The following is a 17,937-nucleotide window of genomic DNA, read 5'->3' as shown; positions in this document are numbered from 1 at the left end:
TTTCTAAAGGCTTACAGTTACCAAGTTCAACTGTCAGAACAATGATTAAGAATGAAAGTTACACAGAACTGTTAAAGTCAAGGCAAGACCTGAAAAGCAAAAAAAAAAAAATCTCAGAACTTCCCCAAACTGGTCAGGTTTGCACAACAGAACCCAAAGAAGATCACCACAAATACTATAGCCTGCTGAAAAGTCTAGCCAACATTGGAAATGGTCTACTGGAATAGAGAACAGTATTGCTTATCCAACAATGATCTACTTGGGAAAGTTGTCAGAAGGAAACCTTTTCTATGATGTCATCATAAAAGTCATTATCTAGAGTATGCAAAAGAAATCTTGATAAGCTTGAAATGTTTTGAAACAAAGTGATTTGGACTGATGATATAAAAATTGAATTGTTCAGCCACAAAAGTATAAACTATTTGAAGGACACTTTTGTATTGCTTTGGTATTTTCAGCCTGATATATATCCAGCTTATCAGCTAACAATTTATTTTGACAATTAAGCATTACATTTTGACTACGCAAGTCACACATTTGTCGCTCTAATTCTGCAATTTTCCTATGCTGTTCATCATGGTTCTGATGGATTTTCTGATAAGTGGTTAACAGAATCCATCCAAGCCTTCCGACAGAATATTGTTCCTTCCCCCATTCTTTCTTAATTTTTTGCATACATCAAACCATACCTAAGGGTTCTGACCCCTTTAAACAGGAGTCCCACTCCTCACACAAACCTGCAATTTTGACCACTCAGTGGCTATTATATCATATGGTACTACATCCCATCCTGGGATTTAACACTCTCCACTTTATTCTTTCCAATTTTTTGCTTAAAAAATTCCATTCCCCTCTACGAATCCTGCTCACAAGCGCCAACTAATGTATTGCGTTGGTATTTGCAGCCTGCTCACTTGATCACCACAGACTGCTCACAGAATAAATTACTACAGATTCTTTTAGATTCGTATTGGGTAAATGAAACTCTTTATTTGCACTTTAATTGGAGAGTGTATAAGTCATTATTGTTACTGCATCACAATGATTAAGAAATACACACACTAATTGAGTACATTACTAAAGGAAGGCTATAGAAAAGTAAAATAAGAAAGATATAATACATACATTATCACTGGTCAGGAATTACCTCATTCAGGCCCTTATCTCATCAGCTGGGGGTCCCGTTGCAGTGAAAAGCCCAAAGTCTCCAGACCAGGAACAAGTCTTTTCTGCACGATGCGTCCATCCAAAGAATAAGCCCCAAGGCTCTGCTGCAAAAAGCCCCCTTTTTATTAAAACGTATCCAGGTACGTGAGGATTCAGTCATATGCTCTCAGTTCAGGTAAACAAACCACTGGCCAGGTGGCTTATCTACCGAACCTCAAACATACCCCACCTCCCTCCTGCACAAGCTGGCTTCAGAGGCATTCCAACCTGTTCTTAAGATGTGCTTTATCTTATACATTGTTCTTGAGTGTGCCTTATCTCATACATTGTTCTTAAGATGTGCCTTACATTCCAGCCTGTTCTTTGAGATATACCAGGAAAGTCACTTTTGATCAAAGACAGAAGATTTTAAAAATGTATTATCGATTAAAGCACGACTGAAAAGATATTCTTAATATTTTCCATCACAACTTTGCCAACTGTTAAACACAGGGCTGGATCTGTTATGCTTTGGGGTTGTTTGTTATCCAGTGGCAAAGGAAATATTGCATGAGTTGAGAGAAGAATGTATTCTAAAAAATGATCAACATATCCTAGAAGCTAAAGGCCAAGACAAAGGGGACCTTTTACTAAGGTGTGCTGAAAAATGGCCTGAGCTAGTTTAGGCGCGTGTTTTGGGTGCATACAGATCTATTTTCAGGGTGCCTGTAAAAAATGCCTTTTTACAAATTTTGCCGAAAATAGACGTGTGGCAAAATAAAAATTGGTGCACGTCCATTTTGGGTCAGAGATCTTACCGCCACCCATTGACAGCGGTAAAGTCTCATGCGGTAACTGGGCAGTAATGGTCTACGCACATTACTGTGGATCCTCAGAAGCTTAGCCGAAATTGGGTGGTGGAGCCGGTGGGGGGAAAAGGGGTTGATGGTGGGGATGCGAAGATAGTGGTGGGCAGACTTATACGGTCTGTGCCAGATCCGGTAGTGGGAGGCGGGACTGGTGGTTGGGAGGCGGGGAATAGTGCTGGGCAGACTTATACGGTCTGTGCCCTGAAAAAGACAGGTACAAATCAAGGTAAGGTATACACATGAGTTTATCTTGTTGGAGAGACTGGATGGACCGTGCGGGTCTTTTTCTGCCGTCATCTACTATGTTACTATGTTACTAAATGCTGATTACCACCCGTTTTTGCTGCGCTTCAAAAAATAAAAATTATTGTTCGGATGCGCATAAAAAAAATGAAATTACTGCGCGGGCCACATGGTAGCAACTCCAAATTGGCGTGTACTGGGTGCGCATAGGCGCCTACCTACATGGCTTAGTAAAAGGGCCCCAAAGTGAAGGAAATGAAGCTGAAAAGAGGTTAGATATTTTAGCAAGACAATCATCCAAAACATACCGCCAAATCAACTATGAAATAGTGTAAGTAAAGAAAGAGAGATGTTTGGGAATGGTTTTGAAGGAGTGGCCTAGTGGTTAGAGCACTGGTTTTGCAATCCAGAGGTGGCCGGTTCAAATCCCACTGCTGCTCCTTGTGATCTTGGGCAAGTCACTTAACCCTCCATTGCCTCAGGTACAAACTTAGATTGTGAGCCCTCCTGGGACAGAGAAATACCCAGAGTACCTGAATGTAACTCACCTTGAGCTACTACTGAAAAAGGTGTGAGCAAAATATATTTAAAAAAAATGAAAATTTGTAGTGAGATCTCAATCATGTGATACAGGAACATAAAAATATTTCTGAACTAGAACAGTTTTGCAAGGAAGTGTGCAAAAGAAATCCACATGCAAGAATAGAAAGAATCTTAACCCGCTACAGGAAAAGTTTGGTAGCTATTATTTTTGCCAAAGGAGCTGTTACAAAGAGCTGGTCAACAGGGTGTGCGAACTCTGGCACCACATTAATTGTTTTCTTATTCTGAATCTGAACCCCCCCCCCCCCCCCGCAAGTAAATAGAGAAATCTAAATATGTCACTTAGGGATTCATTGAAACATACATGTTGAACAGGCAGTGCCTAAGCGTTTGCCTACAGCTGAATATGTAGGGGATGTTTTAGCCAGAACCTAACTGGCTAGGTTGTAGCTGAAAATGGAACTGGCTAGCTCTGTTATCGATTAGATATCACCTTGCTAACCCTGTCCCTGACTAATTCAGTAAATCAATTTCTCTTTAAAAAAAATAATTTTTAACTTATTTCTCTCTATATTTTTAAAACTTATTTCCCTAACTAGCTTTCCCAAGTAAAGAAAAATATAATCATTTAGCCCTGTTCTACTCCCTCCCATCAACAATGCTCCCAGATTTTTTTTAATGACCCAGTAAAGAGAAAATAAGGAAACTCTATGTTATAAAGGTTAAGTAGTGTGCAATTCAGGATGACAGAGGAGTTTCCTTTGTTGTTCCAATTTTGAAAAGAAAATATGATTACATTACACACTAAATAGGGGATTAAATTAACAAAATTTATTGCATCAGACGGTTCCATAAATTACTTGCAATAAATTTTGTACGTAAATACAAATTGTAAATGCAAACAGCTTAAAATATGTTTTAATAATAAACAGAAGTAAACTGCATTTCTTCCCCTTTTAAATTGCAGACAAACTTGTGTGCTACCAGCTATGAATTCCCATTTATCCCAGCCTTCATCAAACCCAATCAGTTAAGTATATCTGTGGCTTAACTTTATTGTTATTTAGAATTATTAATGAGGTGTCCTGAAATGCTGCAGACCGTGATGCATGTACTTAGCTATTCCTGTTGAACTCTCTTGAATGCCAAACCTTTGGTCTTTCTTGACGTTGGTGCACTTGAAGATCTGGTGCTGCTCCTCCTGAGATGATCAGCCGCCTCAGCACTTCGGTTAGATTCTGCCAGAGGGCAGGATCCCGGAACTTGAACACCTACTACTCTATGCTTTAACAAATGAAAAGAAGGAAAACCCTACCTTGTACCTAATGCAACCCTCTTAAAATTTAGTTTATCCCTAATCTTAGCACTTTCACCACTAACTTCCCCAAATATAAAAAAAATGAATAATTGTTGGTCCCTATGCTAACCCTCCCACAGGATAATTCATTAGGAAAACTTAATATTTAAGAATATTTTATATTCTCAACATCAAAATTTTCAAACACAGAAATTAATGAGGTCAACCGTATACGCCGCCCACAGAGGAGGCTCAAAAGGAATTACTCAAGAGTCCCATTTAAAAAAAAAACATCCAGACACAGCTTGAGCAGCAGTATAAGGTTTAATCACCACCTCAAATCATTTACACAGGTGGGTTCCCTTCCAGAGCTGCGCTGCTCAATTTCCAGCTTTGGCATCCAGATCTCAGCCCCACCTGTCACCACACTATGAGCCTGTTACACACACAGCTTAACGGGCTTTACTGTAGTATGAACTATTAAACTGCTGTATATTAAAGCTTCATTAAAGCCCCAGCACCAGTCTCCCTCTAAAAGCCAATAAACAACACGAGAGGCTTTAAAGTTAATTCTCTAACTCAGTCACTCATCCAAATGTGCTCTAAGCACTTCCACACTCTATAAGCCCAGTTAACACAGGATTTTACTCCCAGCTGACCAGAGACCACTTCCACAGGTCCTGTCAGCTTCACACCTACCTCCCAACTGCCAACTGTAAGGTTTAGAACCCACTTCCCAGCACAAGCCACCAGCACAAGCCTCCAACATTCTAAACCCAGGTAAAACCCCTTTTAAAGGGGACATACTCTTATTTTTTATTTTTTCCAACCCTTTACAGTTGCATTGCCTGTGAACTACATTACACACAATGCCTTGCTCACATATCTTTGCAGAAGAAACTGCAGCAGTGAAAGTCCTTAGAAATGAGATTAACAGTAAAAGCATTACACACATTTTAGAATCACATTATAAACTAGCGCAAGGCTGTCAGAGGACAGAACAATCCCATGTGCACTTAGACTCTGCCTGTTTTTTGGAACTTATAACCTCTGCTGGAAATCTGAATCTGAAATGGCAGGATAACAGACCACGTCGATTTGTCCAGCTTAAAAGACAGCACCTTTAAACTCTCTAAGAACTTTTTAAACATTTGATATTGTAAAACAAACCAATGTGTAACTATATTTCTGTGCATGAAACAGGAGCATTTTCATGAGATGTGAACTGAACGTGTTGACCTAAGTACGTACAATGCAGGACTTGTGGAAAGTAGGGAAAGAAGCTTCAGTAGAATTTGTCTTTCCGTAAAAAGAGGGTGGTATCTGTTTAGGAAAGAGAGTCAAAGATCCATCGAGCCCAGTGTCATGTTAACCACAATGGCCAATCCCGGTCACAAGTATCTTGCAGGATCCCCCAAAATAGCAAGACTCCATGCTAATTACTCCCAGGGATAAGCAGAGGTTTTCCCCATGTCTACCTTAAAAACAGTCTATTGACTTTTTTTCCAGGAATTTGTCCAAACTTTTTAAAAACTCAGCTACACTAACTGTTTTTACTACACCCTCTGCCAATGAGTTCCAGAACTTAATTACACATTGAGGGCATCTTTTATCAAGCTGCGCTAATGGCTCACGGTGCGGCAATGCCGACAAAGCCCATTCACTTGAATGGGCTATGTCGGCATTGCCACGTGGAAACTGCTAGCACGGCTTGATAAAAGAGGCCCTGAGTAAGAAAATATTTTATATGATTTGTTTTTAAATGTACTGTTTTGCAACTTCATGCATGTCCACTAGTCTTTGTACTTTTTGAAATAGTAAGCAATCAATTTGTGGTTACCTGTTACACTCCACTCGGGATTTTATAGATCTCTGTTATACTTCCCTTCAGCCATCTTCTCCAAGCTACAGAACCTCTAACCTCCCCAGTGGCGTAGCCACAGGTGGGCCTGGGTGGGCCGGGGCCCACCCACGTAGGGCTCAGGCCCATCCAACAGTAGCACATGGTAATGAAAATGCTGCTCTCCACAATACTGGCACCTTCGCATGCTCAGTTTTCAGCAGACTACCAAGGTGGAGACTGGAGAGAAGCATTTTCCCATCAGCTGAGATATTTTTTTGATGTGGGGGTGGGGGAGAGAACATTTGGTGCCCACCCACTTCTTGACTAGGCCCACCCAAAATCTGCTGTCTGGCTATGCCTCTGAACCTCCCTCTAACCTCTTTAGCCTTTCTTCATATGAGAGTCGTCCATACCCTTTATCATTTTGATCACATTTCTTTATTCTTGTCCTATTTCCTTTACATATTTTTGAGATACAGGATTCAAGTTGTGATTGCACCCTGGACCAATACAGAGGCAATATGATATTCTGTTTTATTTTCTATTCCTTACCTAATAATTATCAATATTCTGTTTGTTCTTTTGGTCACTAGCACACATTGAGCAGAAGATTTCAGCATATTGTTCACAAGGATGCCTTTATCCTTTTCCTGGGTGGTGACTCTGAATATGGAATGGAGTATCATATAGCTATAATTTGAGTTATTCTTCCTATTGTGCATTACATTGCATTTGTCCACATTAAATTTTATCTGCCATCTGGATGCCCAGTTGTCCAGTCTTGCAAGGTTCTCCTGCAATTTCTCACAATCTGCATCATGCACCCAAGCTCAGCAATCCTGACCAATGGTGAGGGCTCTGAGCTCAGGTCATGGTGTCCTTTCTCAGCAGCACTGACCAAAGGAGATAGCTCTGAGTTCAGGCATGTCATGGCCCCACCCCTTGGCAGCAGTGACCAATGGAGAGGGTTCTGAACACCAGCATGTCATGGTCCTGCCCCTCGGCAGCACTGACATATGGAGACCTGGCGAGCTAGGCTGCTTAGCAGAGATAAATAAAAGCTGTGAGGCAGGGCCGCTCTACCAACCTTCCATGCTGGGTAGAGGCCCAGAGCAGTGCAGTAAGGATGAGGGTGAGACAATGCCTCAGCCCCTCCTCTGTGCTTCCAGGACTTTTAGATACCCGCTTTTTGGCACCTAAAAGTTCTGTGCCAATATGTGTAGGTGCCCAAATTGGTATGCCAAATGGCGGCACCTAAATAGCTGTGTCTAAAAGTTCTGCTTTGAATTTCATTACATCTTCCTCAGTAAAGACTTAAGCAAATAATTCATATGCAGGCAGAGTTTAGATAGTACATGAAGACAGGGCCGGTCTTAGCAAGTGTGGGGTCCTATGCAGACCAATTTGGTGGGGCCCCATCCTAGCCCCACCCCATCCTAGCCCCGCTCCCACTCCAGCTCCACTCCATTGATAATATCATTCAATTTTTAGAAAATTTTTTATTTATGAAATTTCAAATAAAGACAAATGAAGCTAAACTTGTACAGAAAAACTGATTGAAATAATAAGCACAATGCTATCATGACCCCCCCCCCCCCGAAATTATTCAGTTCAAGTCCACTACAAGTAGTTCCAATTCTCATAACCCTGGGGGGGGGGGGGGGGGGGGGGGGGTCAGAGGTGCAGACACACAATCTCTCCACTGCAAAACACTATACACAAACTTGTGCAAAAACACACTCATAACCTTACCAAACCATAACAGCACTAATTCCATGGACAGGACGAGAACAACCTTATGCGTGGAAAGGCAGAACTGTAATTAAACCAGGCTCTAAAACACCAGTACACACCTCTCTCCATGAGCCCTACCTCGTGAAAAAAAACAAAACAAAAAGGGCTGCAAATGCTACACGCTAGCAGGATACTGCACCTTGATCACACATGACACAACAGATATGAAGGCAAAATACGGAACTGAAAAGTTACCTCAAGAAATCAGACTCAGCATGCAGCAATACTAGAAAAATTGAAACTTACATGCAAAATATCACAGATGCACATTTCCAAAAGCTGACATATTCCAATTAATAAATTCTGAATAAAATACTTTTTTCTACCTTTGTTGTCTGATCATTTGTTTTTTCTATTCGCTTTGGTCCCAGTGTCTTCTGTTTTATGCAGTGTCTTCTTTCCATTTGATATTTTTTCTCTCACCATGTCCACCATCCTCCTGTGTCCTTATGTGTCCTGTCTACCATCTGTAGCCCTGTCCCTATCCTTTCTCCAGTTTCAGCATCTGCCTTCAAAGTGTTCCGATCCAGCCCTTAAATTCAGCAATTTCCCCTCCATGCATACCCAGCATTTCTCCTCACTCCCCTCCTTCCATGTACATCTACTTTCCTCCCCTCCCCTACATCCATGTCCAGCATTTCTCCTATATCCCTTCCCCTCCATCCATGTGCATCTCCTTCCTTTGTCTTTCCTTCCCTCCATTCCTGCCCAACATTTCTCCTCTCTCCCCTGCCCTCCATGTCCAGCAATTTCTCCTCTCTCCCTGGGCCCTGCCCTCCCATCCCATCCATGCTCCTCTCTGGCCCCTGCTCCGTCCATTCATCCCTATCCAGCAATTCCCCTCTCTCCCTGAGCCCTGCCCTCCCATCCATGCTCCTCTCTGTCCCCTGCCCCCTCCATTCATCCCTATCCAGCAATTCACCTCTCTCCATGAGCCCTGCCCTCCCCTCCCATCCATGCTCCTCTCTGGCCCCTGCCCCCTCCATTCATCATCCCTATCCAGCAATTCCCCTCTCTCCCTGAGCCCTGCCCTCCCATCCATGCTCCTCTCTGGCCCCTGCCCCCTCCATTCATCCCTATCCAGCAATTCCCCTCTCTCCATGAGCCCTGCCCTCCCCTCCCATCCATGCTCCTCTCTGGCCCCTGCCCCCTCCATTCATCATCCCTATCCAGCAATTCCCCTCTCTCCCTGAGCCCTGCCCTCCCATCCATGCTCCTCTCTGGCCCCTGCCCCCTCCATTCATCCCTATCCAGCAATCCCCCTCTCTCCATGAGCCCTGCCCTCCCATCCATGCTCCTCTCTGGCCCCTGCCCCCTCCATTTATCATCCCTATCCAGCAATTCCCCTCTCTCCCTGAGCCCTGCCCTCCCATCCATGCTCCTCTCTGGCCCCTGCTCCGTCCATTCATCCCTATCCAGCAATTCCCCTCTCTCCCTGAGCCCTGCCCTCCCATCCATGCTCCTCTCTGTCCCCTGCCCCCTCCATTCATCCCTATCCAGCAATTCACCTCTCTCCATGAGCCCTGCCCTCCCCTCCCATCCATGCTCCTCTCTGGCCCCTGCCCCCTCCATTCATCATCCCTATCCAGCAATTCCCCTCTCTCCCTGAGCCCTGCCCTCCCATCCATGCTCCTCTCTGGCCCCTGCCCCCTCCATTCATCCCTATCCAGCAATTCCCCTCTCTCCATGAGCCCTGCCCTCCCCTCCCATCCATGCTCCTCTCTGGCCCCTGCCCCCTCCATTCATCATCCCTATCCAGCAATTCCCCTCTCTCCCTGAGCCCTGCCCTCCCATCCATGCTCCTCTCTGGCCCCTGCCCCCTCCATTCATCCCTATCCAGCAATTCCCCTCTCTCCATGAGCCCTGCCCTCCCATCCATGCTCCTCTCTGGCCCCTGCCCCCTCCATTTATCATCCCTATCCAGCAATTCCCCTCTCTCCCTGAGCCCTGCCCTCCCATCCATGCTCCTCTCTGGCCCCTGCCCCCTCCATTCATCATCCCTATCCAGTAATTCCCCTCTCTCCCTGAGCCCTGCCCTCCCATCCATGCTCCTCTCTGGCCCCTGCCCCCTCCATTCATCCCTATCCAGCAATTCCCCTCTCTCCCTGAGCCCTGCCCTCCCATCCATGCTCCTCTCTGTCCCCTGCCCCCTCCATTCATCCCTATCCAGCAATTCACCTCTCTCCATGAGCCCTGCCCTCCCCTCCCATCCATGCTCCTCTCTGGCCCCTGCCCCCTCCATTCATCATCCCTATCCAGCAATTCCCCTCTCTCCCTGAGCCCTGCCCTCCCATCCATGCTCCTCTCTGGCCCCTGCCCCCTCCATTCATCCCTATCCAGCAATTCCCCTCTCTCCATGAGCCCTGCCCTCCCCTCCCATCCATGCTCCTCTCTGGCCCCTGCCCCCTCCATTCATCATCCCTATCCAGCAATTCCCCTCTCTCCATGAGCCCTGCCCTCCCCTCCCATCCATGCTCCTCTCTGGACCCTGCCCCCTCCATTCATCATCCCTATCCAGCAATTCCCCTCTCTCCCTGAGCCCTGCCATCCATGCCCAGGTCCTCTCTCCCTTGCCCTCCCGCTCCCATGTTCAACTGCCTGCCCGTCCGCCCTGGCGCCCTTTTCTTCTCCCCCCAACCAAGGATTTTTCTTTTAAATTTACCCTCCGTCACCGGCATCCCACAGCAGCGTGCTTCACTGAAAGCGCTCCTTCCCTCCTGAGTCCCCCCGATGTCTCTAGCAGAACACAGAAGCTCTTCCTGATTCGTTCATTCTCAGTGTCCCGCCCTCGAGGGCGGGACACTGAGAATGAACGAATCAGGAAGAGCTGCATTCTGCTAGAGACGTCGGGGGGACTCGGGAGGAGAGGAGCGCTTTCAGTGACGCACGCAGGACGCTGCTGTGGGATTCCGGCAATGGAGGGTAAATTTAAAAGAAAAATCCTTGGTTGGGGGGGAGAAGAAAAGGGCGCCAGGGCGGACAGTGGCGGTAAGCATGGCACGATGGCGCCTTCCAGCCATGCTTATGGTCCATGTCGGAGTCGGACTGGCCCTGGGAAGAGGCTGACTGAGGCATGCCGCGCGGGGCCCCCCTAAGCGCGGGGCCCTATGCGGCCGCCTCGGCCTAAGACCGGCCCTGAAGAGTCCAAGCCAAGGCATGGAGAACTGCCATACTATTTTACAAGAGGCTCTGCCAAGCGTAGAGCCTCTTGTATAATAGGTGTAAGAATATTTAAGTTCCTTTATTACAGAGGGAGCAGCGATTTTAAAAAGCTAAATGCAGGGAAAACAAATGTTGAAATCTCACCACACTTTCTAAAATTGCTGTTCCCTCTATAGATTTTTAAAGCCTCTGTCGAGAACTCCATGGTTAAAAAGCAAGGGTTATTAGGCAGGTAGATTGGTTGAATCTACCAACATTGTGAAAAGTAAAAAGAGATACAGTATTTGTAGACGTGGAGGGGCATAATCGAAAGGGACACCCAAGTTTTGCTGAGGACGTCCTCGCAAAATGTCCCGGCAAAGGTGGCGGGGAAACCTGTATTATCGAAACAAGATGGGCATCCCGGTGACGGAAAGCAGTTGGGGATGCCCAAAATCGGCTTTCGATTATGCCGATTTGGGCGATCCTGTGAGAAGGACGCCCATCTTCCGATTTGTGTCGAAAGATGGGCGTCCTTCTCTTTCGAAAATAAACCTGATAACGTGCCAGAGGAAATTCCATTTTAAAAATGTACTTTGCATTTCCACTTGTGACAATTTAAAACATTCACATACTTTTAATCTGCACCAACCACCTCATCTTCAGATACAAATTATGGAGCTAGCTTGTGTTCAAAGATCAGTGCGGGCTGAAAAATACACAGGTACTTAAAAATTTGCTGATCAATATGTTTCTGAAAGTACTTTAGTAATCTGGATTTTTCTGTTTCTGCTCCTATATTTTGTTTTGTCACATTATTTATTACAGATCAATAATTAAAGGTGTTTGTGTATATTTAATTTCTAGTCATTAATCATAATAGTTAATAACTATAATCAATGATTAGGACAAAAATATTACAGTTAAGGTCAGACCAAAATTATACGTTGATCTAGAACTTGGAGATATGTCAAAAGCAGATTGTGAGGCTGTGAAGAATGCAGCAGGCCAGGAAGCTGTCACACCTATAGTGTCAATCTAGCCTTGGCTATCTGTCTCCCAAACCTCCTCCCACCACCATTCAAGCTTTCCCCATCTGTCTCGAGCTTCTCCGTTCTACCTTCCTCACCACAACCTAACTCTCTCATCTCTTGTCACCTGTCTTCCTTGTTGCTTCATAAGAACATAAGATTTGCCATAGTGGGTCAGACTGAAGGTCCATCTAGCCTAGTATCCTGCTTCCAAAAGTGGCCAATCCAGGTCACAAGTAGCTGGCAGAATCCCAAAGACTAGCAAGATTCCATACTACGGACCCCAGGGACGAGTAGTGGCTATCTCCCTGTCTACCTTAGTAGCAGTTTATGGGCTTTTCCTCCAGGAACTTGTTTAACCACATTCTCTGGCAACGAGTTCCAGAGCTTATTTGAATGAAAAAATATTTTCTCCTATTTGTTTTAAAAGTATTACCATGTAACTATTGGGTGTCTCCAATTAGTCACTCTTTTTGAAAGAGTGACTAATCTTTACCCATTCTACTCCACTCAGGATTTTGAAGACCTCTATCTTATCGCCCCTAAGCCATCTCTTTTCCAAGCTGAAGAGCCCTAATCTCTTTAACCTTTCCTCATAGGGAAGTTGTCCCATCCCCTTCATCATTTTTGTCATCCTCTGTACCTTTTCTAATTCCGCTTTGAGGTGTATTTTCCAAAGGACTTGGACTAACAAAGTTCCATAGGTTATTATGTAACTTTGTAAGTCCAAGTGCTTTGAAAATATGCCCCATATATGATCTAAGTGCTTTTAAAAGGTTTAATGTTTAATAATGTTTAATTTTTAATAGAGGCTTGATATACTGCCTTTCTTAAGAAATACAGAAGTGGTGTACAGTATTAAAACAACAGACAATGAAAGGAACTACAATATCACACAGGAAAGAAAATGAGCCCCTATATCTTTTTTGAGATGCAGCAACCGGAATTGCACACTATACTCAAGGTGAGGTCACACCATGGAGTGATACAGAGGCATTAGAATATTCTTTGTCTTAATTTCTATTCCTTTCCTAATAATTCCAGCATCGTTTGCTTTTTTATTTTGGCCACCACCAAACACTAGGCAGAATATTTCAACATATTCTCCACGTTAGCACCTAAATCTTTTTCTTGGGTGGTGACTCCTAATGTAGAATCTGGCATTAAGTAGCTATGATTTGGATTATTCTTCCCGTTATGCATCACTTTGTACTTGTCCACATTAAATTTCCTAAATTCCTCCTGCAACTTCTCATAGTGCACATGTGATTTAACAACCTTGAATAGTTTTGTGTCGTTTGCAGATTTAATCATCTCATGCTTCATTCCCATTTCCAGATCATTTATAAATATATTGAAAAACACCAGTCCCTGGGGTACTTCGCCTTCTTCCATTGAAAGAGCTGGCCGTTAAACCCTAGTCTCTGTTTCCTATCTTTTAACCAGTTGTCTCCTATCCTACGCTTTTTAATTTTCTCAGGAGTCTCTCATGAGGGACTTTGACAAACATTTTCTGAAAATCTAGATACTCTACATCAACTGGCTCATCTTTCTCCACACGTTTATTCGTGCCCTCAAAAAATGTTTGTCTATGTGTTCAATAATTTTAATTGCTTCCTTTCTCGCCCTCCCACAGTCTGCCTCCATCTCTACTCTTCTACTGCTCCCTTACCTCACACTACATACATAAGAGTAGCCATACTGGGTCACACCAATGGTCCATCTAGCCCAGTATCCTGTTTTCCAAACAGTGGCCAAACCAGGTCACAGGTTCCTGGCTGAAACCCAAATTGTGGCAACTCTCCAAACTTACAAGCTGGCAGTTCAACATAGGCTCATGATACATTCAGAAAATGTTTGTGGACTCAACAAGATGGGAGAAAGGACGGGAAAAAACAAACAGAAAAAGGGAAATGGGAGATCTGTTGCCTGCTCAGAGTGACAGAGATGGGCTCCCATCAATCTCTTATCTTGTATGGTGAAAAGGCAGTGAGCAGGAGTAGAACATTGGGCTACAGGAATAATGATGTGTTTCAGTAAGCAGAAAAGACAGGCAGAACTGGAAGAAATGGGCTCATATCCCTCCAAGCACAGGGAGAAACCAGAGGCAGGGTGGCTATGAGGTATTCTATAATCAGCAAGATGGGCTCTTATCAGCCACACTGCCAACTGTTCCTTTCTCACAGACCTTGGAATCTGTATTTCCTTTTCCACATACACACTTGTGTAATACAATCTTACCACACACAAACATGTATGGAGTGTGCACATGTCTGTGTGAGAGCAGGTTCAAATATGTGAGTCTGTTGCTTCCTGTGAAAGACATGAAGGGTCCACATGCTCATTGTATTGCCAGCTTGTATGCAGAAGTATAAATAGAAAATTCACAATGCACTGCTAGGAGGAAAAAAGCTCTCTCTTAGTAGAGATTAGTATGCTTCTGGATTTGTTCCAGTGTGTGTGTGTGTGTGAGGGGGGGGGGGGGGGGGGGACAAGAAAACATTTGATCCCAGAGATTCCTCCATCTACATGGAATTCTCTATGAGACAAGAAATCCATAATTTCCCATTCTCAACACTGTGTGGCGCTTCAGTATCATGTTTTTATGGGGATCTTCCTAACATTTCTATATCAATAAGTGCATGGCAAGAAGGTATTAAAGAAATACAAGATAATACAGAACTGATATTACTTTCAGGTTACTTGACAGACTACAACTCCAGTAATTGGGAAGCAAAGCCAGGGCCGGGCAGACATCTACAGCCTGCGCCCTGCTCGTGGCTGGGCAGATTTGAATGGGCTGCAGTGGGGCTTCGATGACAGCTTCAGTAGTTTGAGAATAAGGCCAGTGCTGGGCAGATTTCTGTGATCTCTCTCTGCTCTGAAAATGGCAAGGACAAATCAAGATCAAGTATACATATGTAGTATCACATCATACCTTATGATATGAGTTTATCTTGTTGGGCAGACTGAGTGGACTGTACAGGTTATCTGCCATCATCTACTATGTTACTATGATTTGTTGTTCAGTAAGCCTGACATTTTAAAATAAAGTTCATCCCCAGAGATCTATTGATGGATGCTATCTCTTAGACCTCTTGATAAGTAATGATTGCCGTGGAAGTCTACCTGGATTAATTTTAAACATTCATAAATGTTTTAAGATAATTCATTAGAAACAGTGCTTTAACAAGGCATTTTAGCACACGGGTCAAGCAATCACATTTTCTCTTTTCCCCTCCCCTATTCCCATGACCTTTGATTCTCACAACCTCACCTTGATTCCCCTAGTGGTCATGTGTCTCTCAGTGCTCAGTCAACTCTCTTTCTGTCCTCTCTCCTGGTGGTCCTCTATTCCCAACTTCCATCCATATCATCCATTAAGTGATCCTTGCTCCTCCCCCAGGTTCACCCTTAACCCTTCCCCAGTGACCTTGAGCCCCTACAATATCTCACAGTCCTCTAGAACCCTACCCACCACAGCTGTTAAAAGTAAAACCACATTCTTACCCCTTTCTCTCTACTTCTTGTGGTCCTCCATACCCATACCACTCTCAAAATTATTCCCCCATACACTCTCTATCCCTTGAGTGGACCACTAGTATTCAGGGTTCCTTCTCATCCCACCCCTTTTTTAAATTTTATTTTTTTAATTTATATTCCACCTAAACACTTTTCTTTGCCCCAGTTGTCCTCTAGCCACACTCTACTCCTAGCCCCCCAGTGGTCCTTGAGCTTCCCTAGCCCCTGTCTAACTCCAATAAAATATATGTCCTCTCCCTGATAATGAAACAAATCACCTTTCTTACCATCTGACAACTCCTTCTCTTCATATCCCTGGACAGTGGCACAGCAGAAAACAGAAGCATGAAGGATTACTATAACTCAACCTTCCAGTCATTTTCAGGGGCCTTTACCACAACGGATCACTTTTCTCCAATTCCTTGTGCAGGAAGAAGTTCCAAAGTGACCCTTGCAACCTGAACCCCTCCAGTTGAGGTGGTAGAAGGTACCTGTCCCTCCCCCCCCCCCCCCCCCCCCCCGGGAGGAAGCCTATTGGACCACCAAGGGCTGTGTCTACCATAGATGAGGAAGACAGCCCAGCACACCCTCGCTGGTCTAACAAGTATCCAGCTTTGATTTTTCACTCTTGCTACCCGCTAAATACTGCTTTCTTATCTGCTGTTCAATTGTCTTTCTTTTCTGATCCTGGTGTTTTTTGATGACTCTGAAGTGATGCTTGCACTGTTTAGACGGCGTACACTTGAAGAAAGAAGTTTTGTCTATTCACAGCTTTTAAGTTTGCTAGCTGCATATTCCCAGAAGACTTTGTCATCTTCCTGCAATTATTGTAACAACAACATACAGGGACTCCTGAGGCAGGCTGGAGTGGCCGAAACACGACTGATGTCGAGTGCAGATCGTTTCAATAAACTTTTGCTGTGAACTTTTTTGAGGTTTTTTTTAGCATCATCTTTTTTGTCTCCTTCGCTGTGACTTTGTTCTTTGTTTTACCTGCCTGCCATCTGTTTGCTGTTCTGGCTCCTGCTCCCAGTCTGCCTGCCATTCTACCTCGGTCTCAAATTCCCTCTCACTCCTATTTGTGCTTGTCTGGACCATCTCCTGAGCCCCGGCTTGGGCCCTTATAGTTGAATCATAAAATATGTGGTCCTAAACTTGAACAAATAACTTATCTGTTTAATTTAGGACTGCTATTTATATAAAACCCTAAGCTGATAAATTGATCCAGATACCAACTGAATGAAGATTTGATTCCCCTCCCCCTCCTAGATGGATAACTGTTGGCTGGACAGTAGGATGCCCAGCTTAATGTTATCCATTTGGCAGGCCCAGATTTCTGAACCAAACCACATGTTTTCAGTGGGAGTGAAAACAATCAAGGGAATAGTGTGGAAAAATGCCACTCCCAAGAACACGAGAGGGTCAAAAATATGTCATATACAGAATTTATTCTTGAAGTACACCTTGGAAGTTCTATTTTTCCTCACTACTCTCTTGATTGTTTTTTGCTACGTCCATAGCGTTTTCTGTTCTTCCACTCTAGAAGTCAATCCCTTCAGTGGGAGTGAACCACATAAGTGCTTCTGAGTATCATCCCCATCATGTCCTTACACCAGTTATAATTCCTACTCAATCGGAATATGTCACCTTGAGCTACAATTGAAAAAAGGCATAAATTCTAATTTTAATATATGTTTAAAACTAAATAGGCAAAACATGACAGTCAGGAATGGATATCTGTTAGGAATGTGTATTGGTTAGCAGTTAGGCAGCAGAATGGCGTGGACCACTGGGGCCATGGCCTGACCAATATTTTGCCCAATATAACATCAACACCTAGAGACATTGGGGGCAGGCCAGAGATTGATTTGTTTGGCCCATCCAAACAAAAAGCTGTTCCACTGCCCTTGGATTAGCATAAATTCAGTTCACTAGGGGGAACTGTGAGTGTTGGATGGGTCTGAGAGGATGAGGGAGAGTAGGGAGTGTATGTCTCCTGGAGGGTTTTAATGTGATATGGGTGGTTGGTGTGTAAATGCGGGAAATCTAGAAAGCGCACTATGATTCAGATTATTCTTCCCAATGTACATCACTTTACATTTGTTCACATTAAATTCTGGGCCCTGTTTACTAAGCCGCATTGTAGGCGTGCAAACTTTTTAGCATGCGCTAATGATAGACACCCATAAGAATATGGGTGTCTCTATTGTTAGTAAACGCTAATTTTTAGTGCGCGCTATAAAGCTTGCGCGCCTACAGAGTGGCTTAGTAAAGAGGGCCCTAAATTTCATCTGCCATGTGGATGCCCAGTCTTCCAGTTTCCTAAGGTCTTCCTGCAATTTTTCACAATCCACATGTGTTTTAACAACTTTGAATAGTTTTGTGTCATCTGCAAATTTAATCACCTCACTCGTCGTTCTGTTTTCCAGATCATTTATAAATATGTTAAATAGCATCGGTCCCAGTACAATCGCTGAGGCACTCCACTATTAACCCTCCTCCATGGAG

Source organism: Microcaecilia unicolor, chromosome 3 (assembly GCF_901765095.1).
Source record: "Microcaecilia unicolor chromosome 3, aMicUni1.1, whole genome shotgun sequence".
NCBI lineage: Eukaryota > Metazoa > Chordata > Amphibia > Gymnophiona > Siphonopidae > Microcaecilia > Microcaecilia unicolor.
Note: the sequence above shows the minus strand (reverse complement) of the source record.